This window comes from Pseudophryne corroboree, chromosome 2, assembly GCF_028390025.1.
Source record: "Pseudophryne corroboree isolate aPseCor3 chromosome 2, aPseCor3.hap2, whole genome shotgun sequence".
Classification (NCBI taxonomy): Eukaryota; Metazoa; Chordata; class Amphibia; order Anura; family Myobatrachidae; genus Pseudophryne; species Pseudophryne corroboree.
The window spans coordinates 210,698,273-210,711,884 of record NC_086445.1 but is presented as its reverse complement, the minus strand read 5'-3'; the positions used below and the strand labels follow the sequence as shown (position 1 = coordinate 210,711,884).

The following is a 13,612-nucleotide window of genomic DNA, read 5'->3' as shown; positions in this document are numbered from 1 at the left end:
TCTGATCCGTGTCTTTATCAGGAATCTGCAGCACTTCCCTTATTAGCATAGATAAGAGATTCCATTACCTGGGCTGGAGTAGAGTACTCCAGGTCCTCAGAATCAACCTCCCCCTCTTCTAAATCAGACCACTCCACCTTAGAATCCGACAGGAGGAGCTGCGGCAGCAACCGTTTTAGCAGTGCAGGCTTGAGCAGATAGAATCTGGCTTGTCAATAAAGAATGTACAGTCTTTTGTAAATCCTTCCTCTCTTTCTTAGAAGTAGTTAATTCAGCAGAAACGTCAGCCATTACACCCTTGAAAGTAGCAAGCCAAGCTGGAGCAATCTCCTGAGATTTGCTGCTGCTTTGTGAAGATTCACTGCATTTCTCACAAATAAGTAAACCCAGCCCTTCGCAGTGAAGCGCCAGTGTCAGCATCCGATCCGTATTCAGTAGCCCTTTACAGGAAAAGGGACATACTTGAAAGAAGAAACAAGGAGTGGTGAGATTTACACACTGCGAACAAAAAACCAGCAACGGCTGAACAAGTATAGTGTTCACTCCAGCGGACGGGCAGGTCAGGGCGCGGGTCTGTTAGGGGCACAAGAGTGCGTGCGGCAAAGGGGCGTGGCTATGCAAATAGGGGGCGTGCCCACTTGCACGTAATGCAAGTGGGCGGTTCAGTCCACAGACGGGGGCGTGGGCGGCCGGCGCAGTCACTGTTGGGGGCGTCCCCCAAGCGCTGACAGCATGAATGGATGCCGGGCAGGGCGCGGCGCCCTGCTAAAACATCCTAGAGTGAACACTATGGTAACCATAGAAAATAGAACCTGCAGAAAAGTCAATGCGCAGAGGTGGGCACCCAGTATCCCTTATGGACGACGAGAAAAAGCTTTACCGTTAGGTAATTAAAATCCTATTTTCTCTAGCATACAAAAGGGATATTGGGTGAATCTAGTATGATGGGGACGTCTCAAAGCTTCCATAAAGGCCGGGAACGTGCGGAGACGTCTGCAGCACCGCCTACCCAAACTGGGTATCCTCTTTGGCCAGGGTATCAAACCTGTAGAACTTCAAAGGTGTTATTCTTCGACCAGGTAGCAGCTCGGCACAGTTGCAAGGCCGAGACACCACGGGCAGCTGCCCAGGAAGACCCCACTGATCTCGTAGAGTGGGCCTTCAGAGACTGTGGAATAGGTAAGGCTGCCGACACATACAGTAGGACAGTAGGCCTGTTGGATAGTAAGGCTAATCCAATGAGCAATGCACTGCTTCGAAGCAGGGCAACCCTTTTCCCGCGCATCATACAGCACGTACAAGGAATCAGTCTGATCCAAGCCGTTCTCTTGACATAGATCTTCAAGGCTCGCACGGCATACAATGCCTCCGGAGGAGCAGAAGTGCCAGAACTTGACGGAACCACAATAGGTTGATTCAAGTGGAACGCAGAGACTACCTTTGGCAGGAACTGCTGCCTAGTCCTGAGCTCCGCTCTGTCCTCTTAAAAGACCAAGTAGGGACTTCTACATGATAGGGCCCCCAATTCTGAAACATGCCTAGCAGAAGCCAAGGCCAATAACATCACTGTCTTCCACGTGAGGTACTTGTCTTCTACCATCAGAGGTTCAAACCAGGAGGACTGTAGAAAATCCAACACTACATTGAAATCCCAGGGTGCCGTGGGGCAGCACAAAAGGAGGTTGTAGGTGAAGTACCCCTTGCAAGACGGTCTGAACTTCTGGCAACACTGCCAATTTCTTCTCGAAGAAGATGGAGAGAGCTGAAATCTGGACCTTAATGGAACCCAGTCGTAAGCCCTTATCTACATCAGGCTGCAGGAAACGTCCCAAGTGGAACTCTGCAGGCAGATATGTGCGGTCCTCACACCAAGGAGACCTATCTCCTCCATAAATGATAGTGTTTGGACGTCACAGGTTTCCTGGCCTGAATCATGGTAGTAATAACCTTTTGGAAAGGCCCTAGTGAGCTAGGATGTTCCACTCAACTTCCATGCCGTCAAACGAAGTCGCCATAAGTCCAGGTAGACGAACGGCCCTTGTTGAAGATCTCTTCTCAGTGGTAGAGGCCAAGGGTCTTAGACGGACATGTCCAGAAGATCCACGTACCACGCCCTCCAAGGGCAATCTGAATTGCCTGGACTCCTTGATTCCTGATTCGCTTTAGTACCCTTGGGAGCAACGGAATCGGAGGAGGGTCCCTGGTTCGTGAGCAATACCAACGAAGCTTCTTGTTGAATCGAGAAGCCATCATGTCTATTTGTAGGCAGCCCCACCAGTCGATTTGCTGAAACACCTGATGGTGAAGCCCCCACTCTCACAGGTGAAGATCGTAACGACTGAGGAAGTCCGCCTCCCGGAATGAAGATTGCAGACATTGCTCTTGCATTTCTTTCTGCCCAGAGGAGTATCTTTGACACCTCTCGCATGCAGGCCATGCTTTTTGTCCCTCCTTGTCGATTGATGTATGCAACTGCTGTGACGTTGTCAGACTGTACCTGGATCGCATGATCCCTGAGTAGAGGAGAGGCCTGAAGTAGAGCATTGTAAATCGCCCGAAGTTCCAGAATGTTGATCGAAATGAGGGCTTCGTGGGATCCCCTGCCCTGGAAATGAGCCCCCTAGGTGACAGCTCCACATCCTCGCAGACTTGCATCCGTCGTAAGGAGGACCCAATCCTGAAACTTCAGCCTTCCAGTAGGTTGGAGGACTGCAGCCACCACAGGAGAAATCCTGGCCTGAGGTGACAGCTGAATTATCCGGTGCATATGAAGATGTGATCCAGACCACTTGCTCAGGAGATCAAATTGAAAAGTCCTGGCAAGGAACCTTCCATACTGGATCACCTCGTGTGAGGCAACCATTTTCCCAAACAATCTTATGCAAAGATGGATGGATACCCGAGAGGCGGGAGAACCATGTGGACCATCTCCTGAAGTGTTCTCGCCTCCTCTGGGAGGAACACATTTTGGGCCACAGTATCCAGCAACATTCCCAGGAACAGGAGCATCTGAGTTGGCTCCAGGTGGGACTTCTGTAAATTGAGGATCCACCCATGGTGTGACAGAAGCTGGATATGGCGGTATAGATGAAGTAATAAAATCTCACTAGATCTTTCTTTTATCAGGAGATCGTTCAGGTAAGGGACAACACTGACTCCCTGGACCCAGAGTTGGAACATCATCTCCGCCATCACCTTCATGAACACCCTCGGAGCTGTGGGCAGGCCGAAGGCTAGCACCTGGAACTGGTAGTGATCGTTCAGCAGGGCAAACTTCAGGTAAGCCTGATGAGGTGGCCAAATCGAAATATGTATATAGGCATCTTTTATATCCAGGGAGACCATGGACTCCTGTTCTTCCAGACCCACAATCACTGCTCACAAGATTCCATCTTGAACTTGAAAACCTTTAGGTAAGGGTTCAAGGATTATAGATTCAAAATGGGCCTTAATGAACCGTCCGGTTTTGTTACCACAAACAGGTTGGAGTAGTACCCCTTTGCCTGTTGCAGTGGTACTGGAACAATGACTTGGGATTGGACCAATTTAAGGATGACCTGTTGCAGCGTAACACACATTATCCTCCGAAGCTGGCAAGTTTGATTTGAAAAATCATTTGGGAGGAGCACCATCGAACTCCAGCTTGTAGCCCTGAGAAAATGAGGTCCTTGACTCTGGTATCTTGACAGGAACTTTCCCCAAATGCAGCTGAAGTGACGCAGCCGAGCTCCCACCTTGAGATCCCCTCGGGGTGGGTACCGCCATGCTGAGGCTTTAGTGGAAGCTGTACTGGTGCTCTCCTGACAACCGGCAATCGCATTTTTTTTTTGTCTTACTTCTGGTGCCTCTAACAGCGTTGGGGGCACCTCTGGCCCTAGATCTAAATCTGTTAGACCGAAAGGACTGGTTAGAAGGTCCCGGGTAGGAGCGTCAAGCCAGTGGGGCCCCAGAGGGGAGAAACGTGGATTTCCCCACAGTAACCTTAGAAATCCACGTATCCAATTCCACCCCGAAGAGCCATTCTCCCGAAAAGGGGAGAGACTCGACACTGCGCTTGGATTCTGCATCCGCTATCCACTGACGCAACCACAAAGCGCTGTGCGCCGACACTGCCATAGCTGTAGTCCTAGCATTAATATTGGCCATCTCCTTCAGAACACATGCAGTGTCCTGAATGTGCCTTAGGAGAGTCACAGTAGTGACCAGGGGCATATCTCCAGAGAAGCCCTCCTGAATCTGAGTAGCCCATGTATGAATGGCATGAGTCATCCAGCAACCAGCTATGACCGGTCTTTGTGATATACCTGCTGCTGTGTAGATAGACTTCAGTGTAGTCTCTATCTTCCTATCCCCAGGGCCCTTATGGTGAAGGAGCCCGGGTGCTGGCAGTATCACCTGTTTGTATAGGCGCGAGACTGATACGTCCACAGCCAGGGGCTCTTCCCAGAATTTTCTGCCTTCAGGAGAAAATGGGAAAGTGTGCAAAAAATGTTGACACTTATTTTTTATCTGGATTTTTCAAGGCTAACTTAAATAGGTCATCTAACTCTGCAGAATCAGGGAAAGTGACACCGAGCTAGTTTTGTGTGAAGAAAAATGACTGCTGTGACGCAGCGTCCTCTAGAGGGAGTTTTAACACGTCCCGTATAGCTAAAAAGAGGGGTTCAATACCTTGTGTAGAAGGGGAATCCCCAATGACGGGATCCAATTCCTCCCCCTCATCCTGTATTTCCTCATCTGAATCCGAGAGTAAAGCAGGTAACCCACGTTTTAGTGGTCCTGAATTAGAGGGGGAGGGGGGGGGGGGGGGGGGGGGGCGTTGTGGAACATCTCCCCTAGCAGCTAGGTCTGCAACAGCCTGCTGCAATTGTTGAGTCTTTTGTGCATCATCAGTGAGCTGTGACGACATATCTGACATCAAGGTTTTTATGGCACCTAGCCAGGAATGCTCTTGACCCTCCCCCAGTTCCCTCACTGAGCTGTGAGGATTCACTAGATGGTTCACATGATATTGGAGCAGACAGAGGGAGAGAATCTGTGTGACATACACTGCTCAATTTGTGTTTTACCATGTTTACAGTAACACTCATATACACACAGACAAGTAATACAATAGCAAGTCTGCCCTTACAGTATGAGAGAGGGAGAAAGGACCAGCACACCCAAGCTGTACAGCCCCAGTGAGGCTGTAAGCAGCTATATCACAGTAAACACTGGAGATGTGTCCTTTTCAGGGCACAGATTGTGTACAATAGCGGCGCTCCCACTTTGCTACACCCCTGTACCAGTTTTCCTGCATATCTTAAGTGTCTGGAGGAGCTGTGTGTGCCTCCTGCTGCAGCTGTACGCAGAGGAAAGCGCCAAAAGCTGCTGGTCCCGCTCAGAGGAAGCTCTGCCCCCTGTAATGGCACCAGAGTTTCATTAATCTTTATACAGGCAAAAGTCTCCCCATGAGTAGAAAACATCGCACAAGTGCTAGTTTCACACACCGCTGCCAGTGTACAGAGAGGTGCTATAGTGGATACCACCCAGGAGGGTCCCGTATGCCGCCCTGCGTCTTTGCCGCACCATGAACATGGTTTGTACTCACCACTGATGTCACCTTCAGGCTATTGTTAGGGGTGTGCGGCGTGCTGCTATTGTGACCGCCAAGGCGCAGTGCCCCGCTGTGCAACAACCTCTCAGGACGGTGGTCCTGCAGCGGGGAAGCGTCTCTGACCTCGCAAGGAAGGCGACTGTCCTTCCCCTAACTCCCACATTGCAGGTATGCTGTTGGCCAAACAGCTTACCGAAAATAACAAAGATTGAAAAGAAACTGACGAAAACTCTCTGGAGCATCAGAGTGTGCATCCTCTCCTGACAGCACTTTTTTCTAAAACTGCCTGTGGGAGGGGGCATAGAGGACAGCACACCCAGTTGAAGAAATTTAAAGTGCACCAGCTCCTTTGGACCCAGTCTATACCCCATCATACTAGATTCCCACAATATCCTTTATGGATGCTAGAGAAAGAAAGGTGTTTCACCACAGATAATGGCAATCATCCATTAAGAGGGAAGTCCAGGAGCAGAGCATTGTGCCTAGGGATGGACACCGGAAGCCCACCATCAAATCTTCCGATATGAAGGTAACTAACCATCACATCAAAAGAATTTGATATGATAAAAAAAATAAGATTTTAAACCTACCGGTAAATATTTTTCTCCTAGCCCGTAGAGGATGCTGGGGACTCCATAAGGACCATGGGGTATAGACTGTCTCCGCAGGAGACACGGGCACTATAAAGAACTTTAGAATGGGTGTGCACTGGCTCCTCCCTCTATGCCCCTCCACCAGACCTCAGTTAGAGAAACTGTGCCCAGAGGAGATGGACAATACGAGGAAAGGATTTGGTTAATCTAAGGGCAAGATTCATACCAGCCCACACCATCCACACTGTATAACCTGGACCATACGCAACCAGTTAACAGTATGAACAAAACAGTATCAGCTAAAAACTGATATCAACTGTAACATAACCCTTATGTAAGCAACAACTATATACAAGCCTTGCAGATTTTGTCCGCACTGGGACGGGCGCCCAGCATCCTCTACGGACTAGGAGAAAAAGATTTACCAGTAGGTTTAAAATCTTATTTTCTCTTACGTCCTACAGGATGCTGGGGACTCTAAGGACCATGGGGATTATACCAAAGCTCCAGACCGGGCGGGAGAGTGCGGACAACTCTGCAGCACCGACTGAGCAAACGCAAGGTCCTCATCAGCTAGGGTATCAAACTTATAGAACTTTGCAAAAGTGTTTGAACCTAACCAGGTAGCTGCTCGGCAAAGCTGTAAAGCAGAGACGCCCAAGAAGAGGCCACCTTCCTAGTGGAATGGGCCTTTACCGAATTTGTTAACGGCAATCCTGCCGTAGAATGAGCCTGCTGAATCGTGTTACAGATCCAGCAAGCAATAGTCTGCTTCGAAGCAGGAGCGCCAACTTTGTTGGCTGCATACAGGACAAACAGTGCTTCTGTTTTCCTAACCCGAGCCGTCCTGGCTACATAGATTTTTAAGGCCCTGACTACATCCAGGGACTTGGAATCCTCCAAGTCACCCGTAGCCACAGGCACCACAATAGGTTGGTTCATATGAAATGAAGAAACCCCCTTAGGCAAAAATTGAGGAGGAGTCCTCAACTCTGCTCTATCCACATGGAAGGTCAAATAGGGGCTCTTGTGAGACAAGGCCGCTAATTCGGACACCCGCCTTGCAGATGCCAAGGCCAACAACATGACCACCTTCCAAGTGAGAAAGTTCAATTCAACAGTTTGAAGAGGTTCAAACCAGTGAGACTTCAGGAACCGTAACACCACGTTAAGGTCCCAAGGTGCCACTGGGGGCACAAAAGGAGGCTGGATGTGCAGCACTCCCTTTACAAAAGTCTGGACTTCTGGGAGAGAAGCCAATTCCTTCTGAAAGAAAATAGAAAGGGCTGAAATCTGTACCTTAATGGAGCCTAATTTTAGGCCCATATCCACTCCTGTTTGTAGAAAGTGGAGAAAACGGCCCAGATGGAAATCTTCCGTGGAGCATTCTTGGCTTGACACCAAGAAACATATTTCCTCCAGATACGGTGATAATGTTTTGCCGTCACCTCCTTCCTAGCCTTTATCAGAGTAGGGATGACTTCCTCCGGAATACCTTTCCCAGCTAGGATTCGGTGTTCAACCGCCATGCCGTCAAACGTAACCACGGTAGGTCTTGGAACACGCAGGGCCCCTGTTGTAACAGGTCCTCCATGAGAGGAAGAGGCCACGGATCTTCTGTGAGCATCTTCTGAAGATCTGAATACCAGGTCCTTCGAGGCCAATCTGGAACAATGAGGATTGTTTTTACTCTTTTTTGTCTTATGATTCTCAATATTTTTGAGATGAGAGGAAGAGGGGGGAACACATAGACCGACTGAAACACCCAAGGTGTCACCAGGGCGTCCACCGCTACTGCCTGAAGGTCCCTTGACCTGGCACAATACCTCCAAAGCTTCTTGTTGAGGCGTGACGCCATCATGTCTATGTGAGGAATTCCACAAAGACTTATCTCTGTAAAAACGTCTTGATGAAGTTCCCACTCTCCTGGATGGAGATCGTGCCGGCTGAGGAAGTCTGCTTCCCAGTTGTCCACTCCTGGAATGAAGACCACTGACAGAGCGTTTACGCGATTTTCCGCCCAGCGAAGAATCCTGGAGGCTTCCGCCATTGCCACTCTGCTCCTTGTCCCGCCTTGGCGGTTTACATGAGCCACGGCTGTGACGTTGTCTGATTGAATCAGAACCGGTAGGTCGCGAAGAAGATTCTCCGCTTGTCGTAGGCCGTTGTATATGGCCCTCAATTCCAGTATGTTGATGTGTAGACAAGCCTCCAGGCTTGACCATAGGCCCTGAAAACTTCTTCCTTGTGTGACTGCTCCCCATCTTCGGAGGCTCGCGTCCGTGGTCACCAGAACCCAGTCTTGAATGCCGCACCTGCGACCCTCTAGAAGGTGAGCACTTTGCAGCCACCACAGGAGACACACCCTGGCCCGGGGGAACAGGCTTATCTTCTGATGTATTAGTAGGTGGGACCCTGACCACTTGTCCAGGATGTCCCACTGAAACGTCCTTGCATGAAACCTGCCGAAGGGGATGGCCTTGTAGGCCGCCACCATTTTACCCAGAACTCGAGTGCATTGATTAACAGACACTCTTTTTGGTTTTAACAAGTCTCTGACCATGTTCTGGAGGTCCTGGGCTTTTTCCATCGGGAGAAAAAACCCTCTTCTGTTCAGTGTCCAGAATCATGCCTAGGAATGATAGTCGAGTCGTTGGAATCAATTGTGACTTCGGCAGATTGAGAATCCAACCGTGTTGTTGTAGCACTCTCAGTGAGAGCGACATGCTCTTCTGCAATTGATCTCTCGATCTTGCTTTTAACAGGAGATCATCCAAGTATGGGATAATTGTGACTCCCTGCCTGCGCAGGAGCACCATCATCTCCGCCATCACCTTGGTGAAAATCCGCAGGGCCGTGGAAAGCCCAAACGGCAACGTCTGAAACTGGTAATGACAGTCCCGTACAGCAAAACTCAGGTACGCCTGATGAGGAGGTTATAATAAGAATTTACTTAACGATAATTCTATTTCTCATAGTCCGTAGTGGATGCTGGGACTCCGTAAGGACCATGGGGAATAGCGGCTCCGCAGGAGACTGGGCACAAAAGTAAAAGCTTGAACTAGCTGGTGTGCACTGGCTCCTCCCCCTATGACCCTCCTCCAAGCCTCAGTTAGGATACTGTGCCCGGACGAGCGTACACAATAAGGAAGGATTTTGAATCCCGGGTAAGACTCATACCAGCCACACCAATCACACCGTACAACTTGTGATCTGAACCCAGTTAACAGCATGATAACAGAAGGAGCCTCTGAAAAGATGGCTCACAACAACAATAACCCGATTTTTGTAACAATAACTATGTACAAGTAACGCAGACAATCCGCACTTGGGATGGGCGCCCAGCATCCACTACGGACTATGAGAAATAGAATTATCGGTAAGTAAATTCTTATTTTCTCTAACGTCCTAAGTGGATGCTGGGACTCCGTAAGGACCATGGGGATTATACCAAAGCTCCCAAACGGGCGGGAGAGTGCGGATGACTCTGCAGCACCGAATGAGAGAACTCCAGGTCCTCCTCAGCCAGAGTATCAAATTTGTAGAATTTAGCAAACGTGTTTGCCCCTGACCAAGTAGCTGCTCGGCAAAGTTGTAAAGCCGAGACCCCTCGGGCAGCCGCCCAAGATGAGCCCACCTTCCTTGTGGAATGGGCTTTTACAGATTTTGGCTGTGGCAGGCCTGCCACAGAATGTGCAAGCTGAATTGTACTACAAATCCAACGAGCAATCGTCTGCTTAGAAGCAGGAGCACCCAGTTTGTTGGGTGCATACAGGATAAACAGCGAGTCAGATTTCCTGACTCCAGCCGTCCTGGAAATATATATTTTCAGGGCCCTGACTACGTCCAGTAACTTGGAGTCCTCCAAGTCCCTAGTAGCCGCAGGCACCACAATAGGCTGGTTCACGTGAAACGCTGAAACCACCTTTGGGAGAAATTGAGGACGAGTCCTCAATTCTGCCCTATCCGTGTGAAAAATCAGGTAAGGGCTTTTATAAGATAAAGCCGCCAATTCTGAGACACGCCTGGCTGAAGCCAGGGCTAACAGCATTACCACCTTCCATGTGAGATATTTTAATTCCACAGTGGTGAGTGGTTCAAACCAATGTGATTTTAGGAACCCCAAAACCACATTGAGATCCCAAGGTGCCACCGGGGGCACAAAAGGAGGCTGTATATGCAGTACCCCTTTGACAAACGTCTGGACTTCAGGCACTGAAGCCAGTTCTTTTTGGAAGAAAATCGACAGGGCTGAAATTTGAACCTTAATGGACCCTAATTTTAGGCCCATAGACAGTCCTGTTTGCAGGAAATGTAGGAAGCGACCCAGTTGAAATTCCTCTGTAGGGGCCTCTTTGGCCTCAAACCACGCAACATATTTTCGCCAAATGCGGTGATAATGTTTTGCGGTTACATCCTTCCTGGCCTTTATCAGGGTAGGGATGACTTCTTCTGGAATGCCTTTTTCCTTCAGGATCCGGCGTTCAACCGCCATGCCGTCAAACGCAGCCGCGGTAAGTCTTGGAACAGACAAGGTCCCTGCTGGAGCAGGTCCTTTCTTAGAGGTAGAGGCCACGGGTCCTCCGTGAGCATCTCTTGAAGTTCCGGGTACCAAGTCCTTCTTGGCCAATCCGGAACCACGAGTATAGTTCTTACTCCTCTCCTTTTTATGATTCTCAGTACTTTTGGTATGAGAGGCAGAGGAGGGAACACATACACTGACTGGTACACCCATGGTGTTACCAGAGCGTCCACCGCTATTGCCCGAGGGTCCCTTGACCTGGCGCAATATCTGTCTAGTTTTTTGTTGAGACGGGATGCCATCATGTCCACCTTTGGTTTTTCCCAACGGTTTACCATCTCTTGGAAGACTTCTGGATGAAGTCCCCACTCCCCCGGGTGAAGGTAGTGTCTGCTGAGGAAGTCCGCTTCCCAGTTGTCCACTCCCGGAATGAACACTGCTGACAGTGCTATCACATGATTCTCCGCCCAGCGAAGAATCCTTGCAGCTTCTGCCATCGCCCTCCTGCTTCTCGTGCCGCCCTGTCTGTTTACGTGGGCGACTGACGTGATGTTGTCCGATTGGATCAATACCGCCTGACCCTGAAGCAGGGGTTTTGCTTGACTTAGGGCATTGTAAATGGCCCTTAGTTCCAGAATGTTTATATGAAGAGATGTTTCCATGCTTGACCACAAGCCCTGGAAATTTTGTCCCTGTGTGACTGCTCCCCAGCCTCTCAGGCTGGCATCTGTGGTCACCAGGATCCAATCCTGAATGCCGAATCTGCGGCCCTCTAGTAGATGAGCACTCTGCAGCCACCACAGAAGATACACCCTTGTCCTTGGCGACAGGGTTATCCGCTGATGCATCTGAAGATGCGATCCGGACCATTTGTCCAGAAGATCCCACTGAAACGTTCTTGCATGGAATCTTCCGAATGGAATCGCTTCGTAAGAAGCCACCATTTTTCCCAGGACCCTCGTGCACTGATGCACTGACACCTGGCCTGGTTTTAGGAGATTCCTGACTAGCTCGGATAACTCCCTGGCCTTCTCCTCTGGGAGAAACCTTTTTCTGGACTGTGTCCAGAATCATTCCTAGGAACAGGAGACGCGTCGTTGGAATCAGCTGCGATTTTGGAATATTTAGAATCCACCCGTGCTGACGTAACACTAACTGAGATAGTGCTACTCCGACTTCTAACTGTTCCCTGGACCTTGCCCTTATCAGGAGATCGTCCAAGTAAGGGATAATTAAAACGCCTTTTCTTCGAAGAAGAATCATCATTTCGGCCATTACCTTGGTAAAGACCCGAGGTGCCGTGGACAATCCAAACGGCAGCGTCTGAAACTGATAATGACAGTTTTGTACTACAAACCTGAGGTACCCTTGGTGAGAAGGGTAGATTGGGACGTGGAGATAAGCATCTTTGATGTCCAGAGACACCATATAGTCCCCTTCTTCCAGGTTTGCCATCACTGCTCTGAGTGACTCCATCTTGAATTTGAACCTCTTTATGTAAGTGTTCAAGGATTTTAGATTTAAAATTGGTCTCACCGAGCCGTCCGGCTTCGGTACCACAAACAGCGTGGAATAATACCCCTTTCCCTGTTGTAGGAGAGGTACCTTGATTATCACCTGCTGGGAATACAGCTTGTGAATGGCTTCCAAAACTGCCTCCCTGTCGGAGGGAGACTTTGGTAGAGCAGACTTCAGGAACCGGCGAGGGGGAGACGTCTCGAATTCCAGTTTGTACCCCTGTGATACTACCTGCAGAATCCAGGGGTCCACTTGTGAGTGAGCCCACTGCGCGTTGAAATTTTTGAGACGGGCCCCCACCGTGTCCGAGTCCGCTTGTAAAGCCCCAGCGTCATGCTGAAGACTTGGCAGAAGCAGAGGAGGGCTTCTGCTCCTGGGAAGAGGCTGCCTGGTGCAGTCTTTTTCCTCTTCCTCTGCCCCGGGGCAGAAATGAGTGGCCTTTCGCCCGCTTGTACTTATGGGAACGAAAGGACTGAGTTTGAAAAGACGGTGTCTTTTTCTGCTGAGAGGTGACCTGGGGTAAAAAGGTGGACTTTCCGGCCGTTGCCACCAGGTCCGATAGACCGGCCCCAAATAACTCCTCCCCTTTATACGGCAATACTTCCATATGTCGTTTGGAATCCGCATCCCCTGACCACTGTCGCGTCCATAACGCTCTTCTGGCAGAAATGGACATAGCACTCACTCTTGATGCCAGGGTGCAAATATCCCTCTGTGCATCACGCATATATAGTAATGCATCCTTCAAATGCTCTATAGTTAGTAATATACTGTCCCTATCCAGGGTATCAATATTTTCAGTCAGGGAATCCGACCACGCCACTCCAGCACTGCACATCCAGGCTGAGGCGATTGCTGGTCGCAGTATAACACCAGTATGTGTGTATATACCCTTCAGGATATTTTCCAGCCTTCTATACGCTGGTTCTTTGAGGGCGGCCGTATCAGGAGACGGTAACGCTACTTGTTTTGATAAACGTGTGAGCGCTTTATCTACTCTAGGGGGTGTTTCCCAACGCGCCCTAACCTCTGGCGGGAAAGGGTATAGTGCCAATAATTTATTAGAAATTAGCACTTTTTTATCGGGGGAAACCCACGCTTTATCACACACCTCATTTAATTCATCTGACTCAGGAAAAGCTACTGGTAGTTTTTTCACTCCCCACATAATACCCTTCTTTGTGGTACTTGTAGTGTCAGAAATGTTCAATGCCTCCTTCATTGCCGTGATCATGTAACGTGTGGCCCTACTGGACATTACGTTTGTCTCCTCACCGTCGACACTGGACTCAGTATCCGTGTCTGGGTCTGTGTCGACCCACTGAGGTAACGGGCGTTTTATCGCCCCTGACGGTGTCTGAGACGCCTGGACAGGCACTAATT

The 13,612-nt window shown here is 49.6% G+C and overlaps 1 protein-coding gene across 4 annotated transcripts in view; it reads right to left on the bottom strand.

Moving 5' to 3' along the window:
• Positions 1-13,612, bottom strand: part of SMAGP (small cell adhesion glycoprotein) — a 118,857-nt gene that overhangs the window by 23,684 nt on the left and 81,561 nt on the right. The gene's annotated exons all lie outside the window — the stretch shown is intronic.